At 45.9% G+C, this 20,774-nt stretch overlaps 1 protein-coding gene across 5 annotated transcripts in view; it reads right to left on the bottom strand.

Moving 5' to 3' along the window:
* The window catches only part of HDAC9 (histone deacetylase 9), a 966,297-nt gene that overhangs the window by 72,873 nt on the left and 872,650 nt on the right, over window positions 1-20,774 (bottom strand). The gene's annotated exons all lie outside the window — the stretch shown is intronic.

Below are 20,774 nucleotides of genomic sequence, written 5' to 3'. Positions count from 1 at the left end.
TCAAAGCCACATCCATGCTCTGTCCTAAAACGCCCATGCCCCTCCCATTTCTGCACCCCTTTCCCAGGATGCACATAGAGTTTAAGTGTGGATCATGTATATGCTAATTGATTTCAATTAGCACCAATTGCTTGCTAAAAAGCCAATTATTGGCGCTAATCAGATCATTATTCAATTAAATTAGCATTCACAATTTTTGGCAACTTTTATAGAATCAGGGGTAAAATGGGGGCAAATCTTTTAGGTGCCCCAATGCCGCATAGAGAGAACCTATTCTATAACAGCATCTGGGCACCCAGATTCCATTATAGAACAGTAAAGTGACCTGGTATTGCCACACCTACAATTTGTGCACCCACTGATACACCAGCAATAGACCTGGCCTAACTGAAAGGCACTTAAATGCTGCAGGGCCACATGTAACTTACAGACCACGCCACACCACTACTACAACACCTACACTGGCTACCAATTACAGCAAGAGTGATCTTCAAAATCTGCATCTTCTTGTACCAGATCATATACGGCACCGCAGCAAATGACATGACAGGACTAGTCAAATTACCGCAACCTACCCTCAAGGGAAAAACTAAGAGTCTACCTCATCATACAGTAACCCAGCTGTAAAGGAGTGACCTACAGAGCAGCTCACACTGCAGACTTCCCAAACAATGCTGCTAAATGATGGAAGACACTACCAAAAGACACACGACACGATAACACAAAAGTTTTCGCAGAAAACTAAAACATTTCTGTACAGAAATGTCCTGATGATCAATGCAACTTAACATAAATGGCAGACAACACAACAATTCTACCAAGTACACAACACTACACTACCTCTCATCTATCTTTGCTCTCCCCCTCATGCGCCCTGACCTGATCTTGGCACATCTGAACTGTGTATCTGAATCTATTTATTCATCAGAGCTACATTTGTAAATCTGATTGACTCCTATCGGATCACCTGATGACAAAATGTAAGCAAGACTGAACTTGCGTACGCTTTGTAGTGCTATAGAAATGCTAAATAGTAGTAGTAGTAACTTAATGTAAGCCACATAGAACTGAGTCTCTACTCGGATGTTTGTGGGGTATAAAGTAAAGTTGCATGTGTAAGAGACAGCACTACCCAAGTGAATGCCCCCCCCTTGCATTTATGCACATGCCACTTACATGCACTCTTACAAAAAGCATTTAGTTGCTTTGCTGCCACTTACCCTCAGATTCTATATAACGCGCTTAGAGATCCGCCAAAATCTAAGCAAATTCCAAAACAATGCGCATAACTTAATTGGCTTAACAAGCCATTCAGTGTTCTTAACAGCACTTAACAAGCAATAATAAGCACTAATTGGCACTAATTAGAATTTCTGCGCAGAACTCGCTAAGCATATTCTGTAATGAACTGTGTCAAAATTCTAAAGCACACAGTTCAAAAGGGGCATGGCTGTGGGCAGGGAAATAGGTTTTCCATCGGCTTTACCAAATTTACACACGTTGTTATAGAATATGGCCCAGTCCACATAAATCTAGGCACAGTGATTTACGTCACATTTTCGATTAGTGTAAATGGATGCGTATAGTTTTAGGTACTGGAATATCAACTAAGCATATTCTATATGCTGCCCTAAATCTTATAGAATACACTTAGGCGAAAATGATTTCCTCACAGATTTTCCAGGGCCATATATAGAATCTCCCCCTTAGGGGCTTAAGTGTACACTTACCCACAAAAGTACATTAACATCTATAAGTGTGTGTAAATGTGGCTGCCCAGATATACAATGGCTCTTTATAACTTTTTTTGTTCTTTTTGTATTTTGCTATTTTCTATTGGTAGCTCCAATCCATAGGCATTTTCTAGTGAATCCATGAAGCGCACTGCTGAAATGATTTATCTAGTATTAGTCACATTTTCTCAGGACACACTTTTGAAGGATTTTTAAAATGTGGAACTTTTGAGCAACACAAAGGTTTCTGAGATTAAACCAAAATGATTTCCAAATGATCTATCAAAGAAGGAACATCAAAATAATGTGTAGAATAAAAAGCTATGAAAACCCAAAGAATCTCCTTGATCACTGGCCAAACGACTGGACACAAAAGCGTGCCTGAAAGCTTCCAGAGCTTCACTCAGTCACCTATTATAAGGCACAGGACTGAATAATAACAATGCTCAGTGTCTTCCAGTTACTCCAAACATGTTTGCATTCTGCTCAGTACCCTTTGAATCTGTTCTTCAATATTATTCCTTTTGAATCTCATTGTACACACACAGGAGTAATAAAGAAATCCATTAAGGAGATGTGATATCCTCCTTGGCTAATTGGCTTCATTGACTTCAGTGGATGTGCATCTGGTAGCAGTAGCAGATAGCAGCACTGTCTAATGATGAACACTGCACTGTAGCAGGCTGATGTAAATACCTATGGACAACTGCACAAGTATTTAGGAATTATGGCGTCCTAAACCAACTTGCTTTGTCCCCCCTACCCCACACTAGCACATTGCTTCTTTCCCCAGCAACCCCCCCCCCCCCCCCCCCCCGCACACACACACACAGGTCCAGCATCTCTCCTTCGCTTGCTCACTCCACCGTTTCTCTCCTTTCCCATCCCCCTGGTCTGGCCTCTCTCTCACCTTTTCCACCGTGTTGCTGGGGCTGATATTCAGACCTCGGGAGTTAGCCCAGCTAACTCCCACGGTCACCGCTGAACCCGGATATTCAATGCCAGGCCTTTTTTGGCTGGTTACAAGATAATTGGCCATGTTGATATTCAGACTTATCTGGTTATCTTCTGACCGGCCAAAGATATTCCACATATTCACACAGCCAAATATAACCATTAAAGTGGGGCTGAAAATGAGCGGATAGCCAGTTATGTCAGCTGATACAACCGACTATCTGCTAGCTGCTAACTGGTGATATTCAGCAGGAGATAGCCGGCTATCCGCAGCTGAATATTGCCAGATAGCCAGTTATGGAGAATTTAACTGGCCAGGTGCTGCTCCTGGATGGTTAAATGCTTTTGAATATTAGGGGGTTTATCTTGTTTGCTGGCAGTAGCAGCAGTAGCATCAACAGACAGCTTTCAGCCTGCCCCTGTGTCTTCCCTCTGCCATGTCCTCCCTCCTCTGATACAATTTTCTGTGGGAGATACAAGACAGAGGAAAGATGCAGGGGTGGGCCAAAAGCCGCCTGTTGTTCATGCTGCTGCTGTCAACCAAGACCCCATATTCAGACCTCCCAAGGTCGGTGCTGAGCCCACATATTCAATGCCAGGCTATTTCCAGTGACTGGCAATGAATATCCGGGTGTTTTTTTGGCCAGTTTAAATTTAACTGGCCAAGCTAATATTCAGCGCTAGCCAGATAAATTCAAACCGACCAAAGATATTTCAGCTATTTTGGCGGCCTAATTTGGCTGCTAAATTTAGCTGCCGATGAACTGAATATCAGCAGACAGACAGTTATATCACATGATATAACTGCCTATCCGCTAAGCGCTAACCGGCAATAATCAACAGGAGATAGCTGGCTATCTCCTGCTGAGTATTGCCGGATAGCCAGTTAAGTGACATTTAACTGGCCAGGAGCCGGTCCTGGCCGGTTAAATGGTTTTAAATATTGTGCGGTACAGGACAGCAGTGGAAAAGCGAAGGAAGAGATGCTGGATTTGCAAGAAGAGGGGGGAGAGAAGGCTTAACCTTTAGACCAGGTGAGGCCCTGATGGTGATGTCAGAGGCTGCGTATTTTGACACCCTTTATCATCCAGTGTTCTGAGCCAGTGCTTCACTTGGTCCAGTGGTTACAGGACATGGGATCGATCTGTCCTAATCTATTATTGGCTTGGGTAAGTGATTTAACAATTAAACAGGTAACAAAAAAATGTTTATGATATTACTTTGTTGACATTAATTTTAAAAACTGCTGTAAATGTTGGTGCTGCCTTCTAACAAAGTATGACAGGCCACTCATGGGCAGTAAAGAGGAATAGATTTTTGCTAGAAAGATCATGAGAATTACTTTGATAGAGATCATGTCATCTAGCTTTGATGTTTCATCAGACACAATCTTGCTCTGAGTTCAATTAACACAGCGCGGATTATTATGGATCCAGTCATCAAAGATAGCACTCTGTTTTACGTGGTGTCACTAACATTCGATGTGACAGGATTCTTTTTGAAGCCAGTATCTATTTGCCATCTCAGTTTTTTTTTTTTTAATTTCAGGCCTAACATACACTTCCTTGAATTACACTTTCTCTGTTAACTCTCGTTTGCTTCCCAGAACTATTGCACAAGAAAGCTACGGACATTTTACTAGAATTAGGAGCTTTGGCATGACATGGTCCTCAGGGGAACACAACCACTGAAAGAGAATACCCTGTGTAGCAGTATGACAACAGTTCCTGCTTTCTTCCCAAACAAAAAGCATATGGGACTCCAATAATAGGCCACCTTCAAGAAGGATACAATACACTTGGGCTTTGGCTAAAGTAAATATAATAACTTGTCAAGCATGCTGTGGGTAGCAAGCCTGGAATATCAATTAACTCGAGAAAATAGATATCGCTAATACAGTGCTATCAATGGAGAACTGGGCAGCTCAAAAACACAGGATGTTATTGAAAAACATAACCTTTTCAGTACAGCTTGTTTGCAGATGACATGTATGACCAATACAATAACAGCAGCACAGCAGATGAGCAATCTGCCCTCGGTGCCTTGGGAATAATAATGTGCCTGATGAAAAAGAAAAGCATAGATTGGGGCCTCGTTTCACAGAAGGTAAAAGGTGTCCAATTACACTTCCATATATCAAAAATACACTCCGTTGTGGAATGCCGTAAAAACTGCTGCCAAGCATGAAATAGAACTCTTAAGTCTACTTCAAGACATCACTGTTGGGTTGGAAAACATCTAAATATTGCAATATACTTTTATTAATCATTGTGATTCCATCATTTACAGTTAATGTAAGGAAAGTCTTCATGCAATTAATAATACTAATGAAAATTGCATGTGAATTTGGGACCAGCTTTGTATTTATTACACTGATTACACATTCAATTCTTGAAAACCTGCTAGCTGTATTTTCAGGCACTTTTTAGGGTCAACAAAGTTTATCTGTTTCTATTCTCTTTTTCCTAAAAATCTAATTTTAATGCACCTCACTGAGGAATGATGGCATCTGCTTCTTAAAAGTTATCAGATGTTGGATTTTCACATATTTCCTCATAAATAAATGGATTCTAGAGTGGATTTAGGAATGCTAAGCAATAATAATTTTGTAACTGATGACCTCTGGCATAATGCAATGGAATGGAAGAAATGGCATGTAGATAAGTGCATGGAAAAAAACATTCAGACCTTTTTTAACCAATTTTCATTCAGTTTCAGACTTGTTTCACACACCTCTGTTACTAGAAAAAATAGAACTTTGAAATGCATATTAATCAAATTTGTACGCATTCATTCATACGTTAACACATGCAAAAATCAATTAAGCATACACTACAATTAAGGCCTGGATTCTATATAGGTCGCCAAAATTTGGGCGAGGATCCCAGATTTGTGCACAAACTAATCAGCCATTAACAATCAATAATTAGTGTTAATTGGCCCTTATTTGGGTTTAGACGTGGATCTGCCCTAGACCCTATTTAGCAGTTCCCAAAATTTGCACCGCAGCACCCTGGTGTGCCGCAGCAACCTCTCAGGGGTGCCACAGCAAATCCCAACCTCCCTCCTGCTACCACACGAAGAGCTACTGCTCCCCCCAATCCAGCGTCTGTCTCCCCTTTATCCCCACTCCTCCCCCCCACACACACACCCATCACTGCTGCTGCTCTAGATGAGCAGCTGCAGCCACACGGTGCCAGGCTTTTCATACACATAGCTGACGATTCTTCCCCCTTGAACATCACTTCCTGTTCTAGGGCACAGCCGGCAGCTGCGTATATAGAGACTCTGGTCCTGCGTGATTGCAGCTTGTTTTGCAACTGCTGTTGCTCATCTAGAAAAGTGGCAGCAGAAGGGATTCGTGAGTGTAGGAAGAGGGGACAGAGAGGAGGGAGACACTGGATTGAGGGGAGAAGCAGAAAGGGGCTTAGGTTGGATGGAAGGAGGAGCACAAGGGAGGGCAGAGGCTGAATAGGAGAGAGGGCAGACGTTGGGGAGAGAAGGAGGGCAGAGGATGGATAAAAGTGTGGAGAGAGGGAGAGCAGAGGCTGGATGGAAGGGTCAAGAGAGGGAGGGATGGAAGAGAGAGAGAAGGAGGGCAGATGTTGAATGAGAAGGGGAGATAAGGATGGCAAACGCAGGATGGAAGGGGAGAGAAAAGGCGGGTAGATGCTGGATGGAAGAGGGGAGAGAAGGAGGGCAGATGCTGGATGGAAGGGGGGAGAAAAGGAGGACGTGAATGGGAATGGGTGTTGGTGGCTGAAGCATGCTACCAATTTGCTTGCGCAAGCAGCATTGAGCTTGGACCTCAGGCAGTGGACCTCTTTAACTAGTGGGGCTTGGGCACCCCCAACAGCAAAGGTAGGACTCAATGCTGTTGGGGGTGTGGGGGGGGGGGCAGGGTGTGGGGGGGGGGGCTTGGGGTGGGGGGGAGACCTGAGAAGAAATGTGTGGTCTAGGAGCACCATGACCTGAGAAAGTTCTGGAACCACTGCCCTATTCTATAAAGTGTGCACCTAAAATTTATATCGCACAACTCAAAAGGGGGTGTGGCCATGGGAGGGGCATAGGCATGTCAGGAGTGTTCCCAGAAATTCAGCACAATGCTATAGCATAGGGCCATTTATGTGCTTAACTGCCATTAGTTGCATGTCAGCATTTACACCAGGTTTCAGCAGTCATAAGTGCTCATGCCCAAAGTTAGATACGAGATCTGCACTAAGCTAGTATTCTGTAAAGGATGCTCTGCTTCCCGGTGCCTAACTTTGGGTGCTGTTTATCAATCCCCCCCCCCCCCCCCCCTCCTAGTGTAGAGAAGAGATGTGCATTATTCTGCAGTGACATCTCTTGCTGGGATGGCTACAATGGTTCTGCCTGTCCTTATATAAGCCAGAGACCCCCTTAGCGTGTATATGGTGAATTTTGGATTTCTCGGTGGTAGATTTAGTGACTGTTGACAGAAGCAGTGTGTGCTTAAGACTCAGCTTTTGGACTTAATTCATGCCCAGTGCAAAATCTCCCTTGAGTTTTAAGTTGTGGTCTTGAGTTCAGTGCATATAAAAGTCAGAGATTTTACTCACCCCCTCTGCCTGAATGCAAAAGTAAAGAGTGAATATGAGGGCTTAATCCACAAACCGAAGGGAGAAGAAACGGAAAGAAGCATCAACCAGGAGCTTAACAACTGGAGAAGGTATTGTAGGAAAAAATCCCTGGTTAAGAGAAACTGTCAGGTACTTGTCTAGAGGGAAAAGATTTGTCCAGGCAACGCTTACCTTCTACAAGTTATTGAAAGAGGTCACATACTAGATAAAGGATATAGCGAATGCTACATACCTGTAGAAGGTATTCTCCGAGGACAGCAGGCTGATTGTTCTCACTGATGGGTGACGTCCACGGCAGCCCCTCCAATCGGAAACTTCACTAGCAAAGGCTTTTGCTAGTCCTCGCGCGCCCATGCGCACCGCGCATGCGCGGCCGTCTTCCCGCCCGAACCGGCTCGTGTTCGTCAGTCCCATATGTAGCAAGACAAAGATAAGGGAAGACACAACTCCAAAGGGGAGGCGGGCGGGTTTGTGAGAACAATCAGCCTGCTGTCCTCGGAGAATACCTTCTACAGGTATGTAGCATTCGCTTTCTCCGAGGACAAGCAGGCTGCTTGTTCTCACTGATGGGGTATCCCTAGCCCCCAGGCTCACTCAAAACAACAAACATGGTCAATTGGACCTCGCAACGGCGAGGACATAACTGAGATTGACCTAAAAAATTTACCAACTAACTGAGAGTGCAGCCTGGAACAGAACAAACAGGGCCCTCGGGGGGTGGAGTTGGATCCTAAAGCCCAAACAGGTTCTGAAGAACTGACTGCCCGAACTGACTGCCACGTCGGGTATCCTGCTGCAGGCAGTAATGGGATGTGAATGTGTGGACAGATGACCACGTCGCAGCTTTGCAAATTTCTTCAATAGAGGCTGACTTCAAGTGGGCTACCGACGCTGCCTTGGCTCTAACATTATGAGCCGTGACATGACCCTCAAGAGTCAGCCCAGCCTGGGCATAAGTGAAGGAAATGCAATCCGCTAGCCAATTGGATATGGTGCGTTTCCCTACAGCCACTCCCCTCCTATTGGGATCAAAAGAAACAAACAATTGGGCGGACTGTCTGTTGGGCTGTGTCCGCTCCAGATAGAAGGCCAATGCTCTCTTGCAGTCCAATGTGTGCAGCTGACGTTCAGCAGGGCAGGAATGAGGACGGGGAAAGAATGTTGGCAAGACAATTGACTGGTTCAGATGGAACTCCGACACGACCTTTGGCAAGAACTTAGGGTGAGTGCGGAGGACTACTCTGTTATGATGAAATTTGGTGTAAGGGGCCTGGGCTACCAGGGCCTGAAGCTCACTGACTCTACGAGCCGAAGTAACTGCCACCAAGAAAATGACCTTCCAGGTCAAGTACTTCAGATGGCAGGAATTCAGTGGCTCAAGAGGAGGTTTCATCAGCTGGGTGAGAACGACATTGAGATCCCATGACACTGTAGGAGGCTTGACAGGGGGCTTTGACAAAAGCAAACCTCTCATGAAGCGAACAACTAAAGGCTGTCCTGAGATCGGCTTACCTTCCACACGGTAATGGTATGCACTGATTGCACTAAGGTGAACCCTTACAGAGTTGGTCTTGAGACCAGACTCAGACAAGTGCAGAAGGTATTCAAGCAGGGTCTGTGTAGGACAAGAGCGAGGATCTAGGGCCTTGCTGTCACACCAGACGGCAAACCTCCTCCATAGAAAGAAGTAACTCCTCTTAGTGGAATCTTTCCTGGAAACAAGCAAGATGCGGGAGACACCCTCTGACAGACCCAAAGAGGCAAAGTCTACGCTCTCAACATCCAGGCCGTGAGAGCCAGGGACCGGAGGTTGGGATGCAGAAGCGCCCCTTCGTCCTGTGTGATGAGGGTCGGAAAACACTCCAATCTCCACGGTTCTTCGGAGGACAACTCCAGAAGAAGAGGGAACCAGATCTGACGCGGCCAAAAAGGAGCAATCAGAATCATGGTGCCTCGGTCTTGCTTGAGTTTCAACAAAGTCTTCCCCACCACCAGAGGTATGGGAGGATAAGCATACAGCAGACCCTCCCCCCAGTCCAGGAGGAAGGCATCCGATGCCAGTCTGCCGTGGGCCTGAAGCCTGGAACAGAACTGAGGGATTTTGTGGTTGGCTCGAGATGCAAAGAGGTCTACCAAGGGGGTGCCCCACACCTGGAAGATCTGTCGCACTACACGGGAATTGAGCGACCACTCGTGAGGTTGCATAATCCTGCTCAACCTGTCGGCCAGACTGTTGTTTACGCCTGCCAGATATGTGGCTTGGAGTACCATGCCGTGACGGCGAGCCCAGAGCCACATGCTGACGGCTTCCTGACACAGGGGGCGAGATCCGGTGCCCCCCTGCTTGTTGACGTAGTACATGGCAACCTGGTTGTCTGTCTGAATTTGGATAATTTGGTGGGACAGCCGATCTCTGAAAGCCTTCAGAGCGTTCCAGATCGCTCGCAACTCCAGAAGATTGATCTGCAGATCGCGTTCCTGGAGGGACCAACTTCCTTGGGTGTGAAGCCCATCGACATGAGCTCCCCATCCCAGGAGAGACGCATCCGTGGTCAGCACTTTTTGTGGCTGAGGAATTTGGAAAGGACGTCCCAGAGTCAGATTGGACCAAATCGTCCACCAATACAGGGATTCGAGAAAACTCGTGGACAGGTGGATTACGTCTTCTCGATCCCCAGCAGCCTGAAACCACTGGGAAGCTAGGGACCATTGAGCAGATCTCATGTGAAGGCGGGCCATGGGAGTCACATGAACTGTGGAGGCCATGTGGCCTAGCAATCTCAACATCTGCCGAGCTGTGATCTGCTGGGACGCTCGCACCCGCGAGACGAGGGACAACAAGTTGTTGGCTCTCGTCTCTGGGAGATAGGCGCGAGCCGTCCGAGAATCCAGCAGAGCTCCTATGAATTCGAATCTCTGCACTGGGAGAAGATGGGACTTTGGATAATTTATCGCAAACCCCAGTAGCTCCAGGAGGCGAATAGTCATCTGCATGGAATGCAGGGCTCCTGCCTCGGATGTGTTCTTCACCAGCCAATCGTCGAGATATGGGAACACGTACACCCCCAGCCTGCGAAGTGCCGCTGCTACTACAGCCAAGCACTTTGTGAACACCCTGGGCGCAGATGCGAGCCCAAAGGGTAGCACACAGTACTGGAAGTGACGTGTGCCCAGCTGAAATCGCAGATACTGTCTGTGAGCTGGCAGTATCGGGATGTGTGTGTAGGCATCCTTCAAGTCCAGAGAGCATAGCCAATCGTTTTCCTGAATCATGGGAAGAAGGGTGCCCAGGGAAAGCATCCTGAACTTTTCTTTGACCAGATATTTGTTCAGGGCCCTTAGGTCTAGGATGGGACGCATCCCCCCTGTTTTCTTTTCCACAAGGAAGTACCTGGAATAGAATCCCAGCCCTTCTTGCCCGGATGGCACGGGCTCGACCGCATTGGCGCTGAGAAGGGCGGAGAGTTCCTCTGCAAGTACCTGCTTGTGCTGGAAGCTGTAAGACTGAGCTCCCGGTGGACAATTTGGAGGTTTTGCGGCCAAATTGAGGGTGTATCCTTGCTGGACTATTTGGAGAACCCACTGATCGGAGGTTATGAGAGGCCACCTTTGGTGAAAAGCTTTCAACCTCCCTCCGACTGGCAGGTCGCCCGGCACTGACACTTGGATGTCGGCTATGCTCTGCTGGAGCCAGTCAAAAGCTCGTCCCTTGCTTTTGCTGGGGAGCCGAGGGGCCTTGCTGAGGCGCACGCTGCTGACGAGAGCGAGCGCGCTGGGGCTTAGCCTGGGCCGCAGGCTGTCGAGAAGGAGGATTGTACCTACGCTTGCCAGAAGAGTAGGGAACAGTCTTCCTTCCCCCCAAAAATCTTCTACCTGTAGAGGTAGAGGCTGAAGGCTGCCGGCGGGAGAACTTGTCGAATGCGGTGTCCCGCTGGTGGAGCTGCTCTACCACCTGTTCGACTTTCTCTCCAAAAATGTTATCCGCACAGCAAGGCGAGTCTGCAATCCGCTGCTGGATTCTATTCTCCAGGTCGGAGGCACGCAGCCATGAGAGCCTGCGCATCACCACACCTTGAGCAGCGGCCCTGGACGGAACATCAAAGGTGTCATACACCCCCCTCTGGCCAGGAATTTTCTGCACGCCTTCAGCTGCCTGACCACCTCCTGAAAAGGCTTGGCTTGCTCAGGGGGGAGCGCATCAACCAAGCCCGCCAACTGCCGCACATTGTTCCGCATGTGTATGCTCGTGTAGAGCTGGTAGGACTGAATTTTGGCCACGAGCATAGAGGAATGGTAGGCCTTCCTCCCAAAGGAGTCTAAGGTTCTAGAGTCCTTGCCCGGGGGCGCCGAAGCATGCTCCCTAGAACTCTTAGCCTTCTTTAGGGCCAGATCCACAACTCCAGAATCATGAGGCAACTGAGTGCGCATCAGATCTGGGTCCCCATGGATCCGGTACTGGGACTCGATCTTCTTGGGGATGTGGGGATTAGTTAAAGGCTTGGTCCAGTTCACCAGCAATGTCTTTTTTAGGACATGGTGCATGGGTACAGTGGACGCTTCCTTAGGTGGAGAAGGATAGTTCAGGAGCTCAAACATTTCAGCCCTGGGCTCGTCCTCCACAACCACCGGGAAGGGGATGGCCGTAGACATCTCCCAGACAAAGGAAGCAAAAGACAGACTCTCAGGAGGAGAAAGCTGTCTCTCAGGAGAGGGAGTGGGATCGGAAGGAAGACCCTCAGACTCCTCGTCAGAGAAATATCTGGGGTCTTCTTCCTCTTCCCACGAGGCCTCACCCTCGGTGTCAGACACAAGTTCACGGACCTGTGTCTGCAACCGTGCCCGACTCGACTCTGTGGAGCCACGTCCACGATGGGGGCGTCGAGAGGTAGACTCCCTCGCCCGCATCGGCGAAGCTCCCTCCGCCGACGTAGTCGGGGAGCCTTCCTGGGAGACGACGGCAGTCGGTACCGCACGCGGCACCGACGCCGGAGACCTCACCTCGGGCGATGGGCCAGCCGGCGCCACGCTTGACGGTACCGGTGGCGCAAGCACCGCCGGTACCGGAGGGGTAGGGCGCAACAGCTCTCCCAGAATCTCTGGGGGAACGGCCCGGAGGCTCTCGTTCAGAGCGGCTGCAGAGAAAGGCATGGAGGTCGATGCAGGCGTCGACGTCAGAACCTGTTCCGGGCATGGAGGTTGTTCCGGGCTGTCCAGAGTGGAGCGCATCGACACCTCCTGAACAGAGGGTGAGCGGTCCTCTCGGTGCCGATGCCTGCTGGGTGCCGACTCCCTCGGCGACCCAGAGCTCTCGGTGCCGACCCGGGAAGGAGACCGATGACGATGCTTCTTCGATTTCTTGGAACGAAGCATGTCACCGGAGCTTCCCGGCACCGACGAGGAGGACGTAGAATCCAGCCGTCGCTTCCTCGGGGCCGAGGCCGAAGGAGGTCGGTCTCGGGGGGGCTGTACCGCAGGAGCCCTCAGGGTAGGGGGAGACCCACCCGAAGGCTCACCGCCACCAGCAGGGGAATGGACAGCCCTCACCTGCACTCCAGACGAAGCACCACCGTCCGACGACATCAGCAGACGAGGTCCCGGTACCACCGACGTCGATGCAGCTATCCGATGTCTCGGCGCCGATGCAGAGGGCCGATGCCTCGATGCACTCGATGCACTGGCGGCCGAGGATGAAGCTCTGGACGCTGAAGACGTCGATGCACTCGATACCCCCGGTGCCGAAGCCGACGAAGAGCCCGAGAACAAAACGTTCCACTGGGCCAATCTCGCTACCTGAGTCCGCTTTTGCAAAAGGGAACACAGACTACAGGCCTGCGGGCGGTGCCCAGCCCCCAAGCACTGAAGACACGACGCGTGCCTGTCAGTGAGCGAGATGACCCGGGCGCACTGGGTGCACTTCTTGAAGCCGCTGGTAGACTTCGATGTCATGGGCGGAAAAATCACGCCGGCGAGATCAAAAGTCGAAATGGCGGAAAAGGCACCGAAAAAACAAGGGGAAGAAAACTTCGACCCGAGGCCTAAAAGCGGCCTACCCCGACGACGAAAGAAAACTTACCGGGGCGAAAAGCTGAAATTAGCGGGGGGAGAAAAGACCAAGAGTCTTTTCCCACACAGAATGGATTATATTTTTTTTTCTCTTTTTCGAAAACACACGACGAACGCGCGAGGTCGACTTTGCGGGGCCCGACACGGCGAAAATACGACCGTACCGAGCGCGGACAAAAGAAGACTGACGAACACGAGCCGGTTCGGGCGGGAAGACGGCCGCGCATGCGCGGTGCGCATGGGCGCGCGAGGACTAGCAAAAGCCTTTGCTAGTGAAGTTTCCGATTGGAGGGGCTGCCGTGGACGTCACCCATCAGTGAGAACAAGCAGCCTGCTTGTCCTCGGAGAACAGATGTGTGCTCTATCATGATTATCCAATGCTGTACAATTTCAGCACAGAAAAACTGCCCAAAGCAATAAATGTTTTGCTTGAGTTTTCAGTAAAGTTAGTTGGAGCACCCCATATTGGTCTTTGAGTATTTGTGAAGAAGAGGGAAATCTAGGCCTAGGCCTTGAAGACATAACACCCTCCTTTTCCTCTGCAGAGAGAACCTGCTCCCTTGTAGAAAAGTGTGTATATGTGTGTGTGTGTGTGTGTGCGCGTGCGCGCGTGTGCGCTAAGTGAAGAGGAAGAGGAATGGGAAAAACTAAATGTTCTGAGGGGGCCTGGGGTATGTGATACTACTTGTGGACTATCCTGAACCAAGGGACACCCCCACTTACATATGTCAAACATGAATCATGAAGACACGCAAACAATACATTTATATGTAAATGGTGACTCCCTGCAGCCTCAATATCTCTCATATAAACCACTACATCTATGGGGGGAAAGGGGTCCACCGTCACATGGAGCAGGTGGAACGTTTTTTAAAGTCCCACTAGAACAGAGCATATCCCAGCCTGGATGCTTCAATTCTATCTCTATGTTCTATGTAAAAATAGGCTTATTCTGGTATTTCTGGGAATGTAAGTGGGTTCAGAAAGGGATGTTTAGTAGTGACATCTAGTTGTGTATACTTTCTTTACAGTTAAGAATTGTGTGCTAGTAGCATTAGGAAGGATCTCTGATTTTACTACCTTTGCATATTCTACTGATTTCGTTACATTCTCAGTACTGGCTGGCACACAACGGTGACCTGCTTTTCTATAATGCAGCACACGCCGGTTCTTTGAATAAACAGATGGTTTAACAAACTGTTATCTTCAACCTTGCAGAGAAAACATGTTTATTCGCATATGTAACAAATAAAAACAACAGCAAAATAACTCAAACACCTTCTGCTTCTCCTCTCTAAAGTAATACGAATCACACACTATTTCAAGAGACCCTGTGAGTAACAGGGAGAAAAGAAACGGAAAGTTTGGGATCAGGAAGCCAAAAACAAATTTTTCATTTATCTTAGGATCAGTCCAATCATTAGGCAGGTCATTATTCAATTAAATTGTGTGCACAATTTTTGGTGACTTTTAGAGTTAGAAGGCCGGTTCATAACGTATATGTACTAAATACGAGTTCTGTAATACACGTATAATAATTCATACAGAATATTAGCGCAAGTCCGCAATTATGTGTTTAACTTTAGTTGCGAGCATGTACGCCATGACACAGGCTGGTGTAAATGCTCTTGCTAAATGCTATTTATTTATTTATTGGGATTTATTAACCGCCTTTATGAAGAGATTCACCCAAGGCGGTGTACAGCAGGTACAATTTAACATAAAACTTACAATTTTGTTAACAGCACAACAATAGTAAAAAAAATAAGAATAAACATAAAAACAATAAATGAGGTTAACTTGAAAACAGTAAATTGAAACCTAATAATAAAACTACCGTGAAACAGTATAAAAAATATACACATTTAACAGCACTGAATTCAAATAAAAGATATAATAAAGTGTTAGCATAATATTAATGATACACCTAATAAGCATGCATTAGAACATTCAACTAACATTGCTATGATACTAATGTTTTTCTACAATACCGCTTACCATGTAGCTGAGGAACCAAGTGCAGATATATAAATGGAGACAAGATGTGTGGTACAGAGACAGTTGGGATAATCCGATGGTTAGCTAAACTCAAGGCATTTTTAAAGTTTTAAGAAAGCAGTGTTAGTGATTCCCATGTGGCAAATGAGAGGAAGCCCATAGGAATTGCATAAACTTCCTCTCATTTGCCACACAGAGAATCAGTAGTGTGGCTTTGTAAAAGACCCTCTTAATGTTGTAAATCGCTTGGACAGTCTGTCCAGAAAGTAGTATATCAAATACAAATAGATACTTGAAATTTGAAACTCGATATAACTGTCGCTATTCTATCACCTGCAAATGCAATGTTGCACATTACATGTAAAAAAGTGTGTGCAAGATTATAGAATGAGGGTAGAAATGTTTACTTTTACCTGCAGGAAGACTAGGCAGTTTTCGAACTGCTCATTTACTTGGTTAAATGACTTTGCTTGACATATGTGTGTGTGTATACATATATCTATCTATCTATCTATCTATCTATCTATCTATCTATCTATCTATCTATCTATCTATCTATCTATCTATCTATCTATCTATCTATCTATCTCTCTCTATATATATATATATAGATATATAGATATAGATATATAGATAGATAGATATAGATATATGCTTGAATCCTGTTTGAAGGAGACAGGTAGCTTAGGTCTTTCCTATCCAATTACTGGCATTCCTTTCTGGTTTCCTGTTTTATTGTCATTTTATCTGTAAACCACTTTAATTTGCTCACAATGAAAGCAGTATAGCAAATTTAATAAACGATAAATAATTTGTGAGTGTGTGTGATAAATACACACACACACATACTCCTGGATTCTATACAGGCCACCAAAATATTTTGGCATGGATCCCAGATCTGCACACAAACTAATCAGTTAATGAGCCATTAACAATCAATAATTGGTGTTAATTGGCCCTCATTTGAGTTTGCATGCAGATCTGCCCTGCGCCCTAGTCTATAAAATGTTCACCTACATTTTATAGTAAGCAACTCCAAAGGGGATGTGGCCATGGGCTGGTTGGGGATGTTACCAGAAATTAGGTGCAATGTTATAGAACAGGATCATTTATGTGCCTAACTGCCATTAGTTGCACACCAGCATTTACACAAGGCTTCAGCATAAATAAGTGTTGTGTCCAAAGTTAGGTGCGAGATCCATGTTAAACTAATATTCTATAAAGAGTACTCTGCACAGAGCGCCCTTTGCAGAATTCCAGTTCAGAACAAGTCTTTCCAGTGCCTAACTTTGGGTGCCATTTATAGAATTTTCCCAAATCGTTTAATATTTAAAAACATGATGTCAGGGGGAGAAGGGTGCAGATCAAGAGTCTAAAAGTTAGTTGAATGGTGGTGTAAGCTGAAGTTTCAACTATGATGCCCTATATCCTTGCACTAGCCTTGATTTATCTTTATTCAGTCTAGCGATCATCTCTCATATCAGGTTGATAAAATCCATAAAAATCTACTGTAGCTTCTTCTTCAAATGTACCTACTCTTGATGTTTGTAGAAACCTTGCTGCTGTTTTATAAACAATTCCTTCAACTTCCTTCCATCTGGACTATATTTCGGTATCTCTGCCATGTGTGAAGGCTCATTTTAAGTAGAACATCAAGATTAGATTTGAGATATCTAGGCCAGGACATGTTCGATTTTGGGGGTATTTTACAAAAGGCTCTGCAAATGTAGATTGTACGTGTATTTGCTGGTATGCATAGTAGAAGCAGCCACTTTACAAATGCATATGTGAAAAAAATCAGTGGCACAAACCTTGAGGCTTATTTTCAAAGCACTTAGCCTCCCAAAGTTCCATAGAAACCTATGGAACTTAGCCTCCCAAAGTGCTTTGAAAATATGCCTCTTAGCGGTTTTTACATGGAAGCAAAGAGTTTACAACTTCCAAGTGTATGTATATAAAGTGCCACCAGTTAATTGGGAAGGCTACAATTTATAGTTTCCTTCATTTTGGAGGCAGAAACAAACATTAGGGGATTAAGGAAATATATTTCCTTAAGCTCTCTTATAAAGCCTCAGCCAAAATGAGCATTATTCAAAAATATGTGCATATCTGAGCTGTGTAAAGCCTAGTGGGAAGACCTTTTCCCATAAATATGTATTCCCTTTGTAAAACGGGAAATACATGTGTAGATGTTTGTCCTGCCCAAACCAAGCCCCCACCATGCTCCCTTGAAATTCATGTATGCTATAGTTCTCCATGTATAAATGGCCTTCTAAAATTGTCATGTACATATGTGTGCATTCTACATGTGTAAATGCTACAACTTATACATGGAGATGTTTCTAGAATCACCTCCATGGGGGGAAGTTGTCAACATTGGCTGCCATCAAGAAGAGTCATTTTACCACTAACTTGTGCTATTTTAGCACAGGTCCCACTTTATGCAATGAGACCTAGTTACAAATAACTGGAATTAATAAAATTACACATTTTAATGTTAGACTACATTGATAACTTCACTCCTTAATGGTAGTCCACATTGGTAACTGTGCCCCATGTCATGGAACTAGTTGGCAAAAAAAAAAAATCAAGATTCTGAAAGGTTATTCTTAGCAATTTCATCCTTTTCTTTTGGTAAGGATAATGAAGAAGCTTAGAGTGCAATGGAAGTGTCACCACAGATATGGTACTATGACAACGTAGGCTCTTAAACTGATTCATATTATTACTTGAAATGATTCTTTTGTCATATCAGTTTTCACTCTATTCTCTGGAAAAGCGCTTTAGGTACTTTAATGAATACAGTGCCTGAACGCCTACTCACATTAGCACAATACTTAGCTGTAAATGCCACAACAACTATTATGAAACAATAACGGAGTGAATTAGACAGGCTTGTAAGGCAAAGCAAATAGTATTTGAGTTGGCTTCAATATTTTTAACCTTATCATTATAAACTTTTGTACTTTGGTATCTGCTGAACAAAATGCTTTGAAAATAACAGTTAAGCAATGGCAACCAGTCCTCCAGCCTAAAAAAGAATCCACTTAGTGTGAACAAAATTATGAAAGAGGATTGAATGAACTGAATATTAAAAAAATGTACCAGGGGTGGAGGAGATTAATACACCACTATTCTGGGAAGTATAGGATGCAGATGTCTCTATTGAGATACAAATCTAGAGACATCCTCAAGCATTGCTTCATGAGTCTACAACAAGTCCAGGCACTTCAAGCTGCCCAAAAATTGACTCACCCATTGCTAAGTTACTATACTAACGGGGGGGGAGGGGGGATTCTATATTCAGCACCAAAAGTTAGGTGCTGAAAAGATCCATGCTGAGTCCCTGTACTCTAAAGGGCGCCCAAGATCTACAGAATACTGGCATAGCACACAGGTCATGCCTAACTTCGGGCACTGGATTTATACCTGATAGAAACAGGTGTAAGGCTGCTGCTCAAAATTAGTTGTGGACCGGCACTATTCTATAACTTGATGCCCCTCCCATAATCATGTCCCCTTTGGGGATTGCAAGGGAAAAGTAAGGTGCCACAGGAGATCAGCATGCAACTTCAATCAAGCACCAAAAAATACCAATGAAGTGGACAATTAGTCCTTATTCCCTTGTTATGCTGATGTGTGTGCAAATTCAGGTGCCAAACGGTTGGTGCTATATATAGAATACATGGGAACAATGCATAGGCAACCTACAGTCCCTTGGTAAAACAGCGGGCTCCTGTCTCAACCTGCTTCAGTACTTCACTGGTGACAAGTAAGGGTTGCTACAGCAAAAGTCATGGGATGCTACAAACTACAAGCATTCCGGACCAAAATCACCATTTTAATAGAGTAATATAATAGCACTGTACCTTCTCCCAGACATTTCATCCACCCCTATAGTTTAAATTTCAAGAAAGGTTTTGATCCCATTCATACAAAAGAAGCCAAGTATATTCAAGCTGTTGTTACTGCTGCCTAGTAAGAGGATAACTTTATAACAGGTTGCCTAGGTGAGAAGCCAAAACAGAAGCCAAGCTCAAGAGCAGGTGTAAATTTACACAGTTGGAACTAGATTCTATATATGGGGCCATAAAAAATGCACCTAGGCGTATTAAACAGTAGCCCCATATATTTATAGAACAAACATTTACATATATATATATATATATATATATATATATATATATATATATATATATATATATATATTTGGAATTAAATAAAATTAATTTCTAGGTGACAAAAAAAGGGAGGAGAATGACATTAGGCTTCAGCACAGCTACGGTATATGTCCTTCAGCATACTCTCAGCGGCATAATCGAAAGAGAGGGACACCCATCTTCTGACACAAATCGGGAGATGGGTGTCCTTCTCTCTGGGTCGCCCAAATCAGCATAATAGAAAGCCGATTTTGGGCGTCCTCAACTGCTTTCCGTCGCGGGGACAACCAAAGTTCATGGGGGCGTGTCGGCAGTGTACCGAAGGCGGGATGGGGGCGTGGTTAAGAGATGAGCATCCTCGGCTGATAATGGAGAAAAGAAGGGCATCCCTGACGAGCATTTGACCGACTTTACTTGGTCCAATTTTTTTCACGTCCAAGCCTCGAAAAGGTGCCCGAACTGACCATATGACCACAGGAGGGAATGGGGGTGACCTCCCCTTACTCCCCCAGTGGTCACCAACCCCCTCCCACCCAAAAAAGAAATTAAAAAACATCTTTTTCCAGCCTCTATGCCAGCCTGAAATGTCATACCCAGCTCCATCACAGCAGTATGCAGGTCCCTGGAGCAATTTTTAGTGGGTGCAGTGCATTTCAGGCAGGCGGACCCAGGCCCATCCCCCCCTACCTGTTACACTTGTGGTGGTAAATGTGAGCCCTCCAAAACCCACCCGAAACCCACTGTACCCACATGTAGGTGCCCCCCCTTCACCCCTTAGGGTTATGGTACTGGTGTACAGTTGTGGGAAGTGGGTTTGGGGGGAGGTTTGGGGGGCTCAGCACCAAAGGTAAGGGAGCTATGCACCTGGGAGCAATTTGTGAAGTACACTGCAGTGCCCCCTAGGGTGCCCGGTTGGTGTCCTGGCATGTCAGGGGAACCAGTGCACTACGAATGCTGGCTCCTCCCACGACCAAATGGCTTGGATTTGGTCGTTTCTGAGATGGGCGTCCTCGGTTTCCATTATCTGCGAAAACCGAGGTTGTCCATCTCTAAGGTCGACCATCACAACATTTAGGTCGACCTAAATGTTGAGATTTAGGCATCCCCGACTGTATTATCGAAACGAAAGATGGACGCCCATCTTGTTTCGATAATACGGGTTGCCCCGCCCCTTTGCGGGGACATTCTCAGAGATGAGCGCCATTAGAGATGGGTGTCCCCGTTTGAAAATGCCACTCCATGTGTCCAGGGGACAAGCTTACATC

Source organism: Microcaecilia unicolor, chromosome 1, assembly GCF_901765095.1.
Source record: "Microcaecilia unicolor chromosome 1, aMicUni1.1, whole genome shotgun sequence".
In the NCBI taxonomy this organism is placed as follows: Eukaryota; Metazoa; Chordata; class Amphibia; order Gymnophiona; family Siphonopidae; genus Microcaecilia; species Microcaecilia unicolor.
This window is presented reverse-complemented; position numbering and strand designations above follow the sequence as displayed.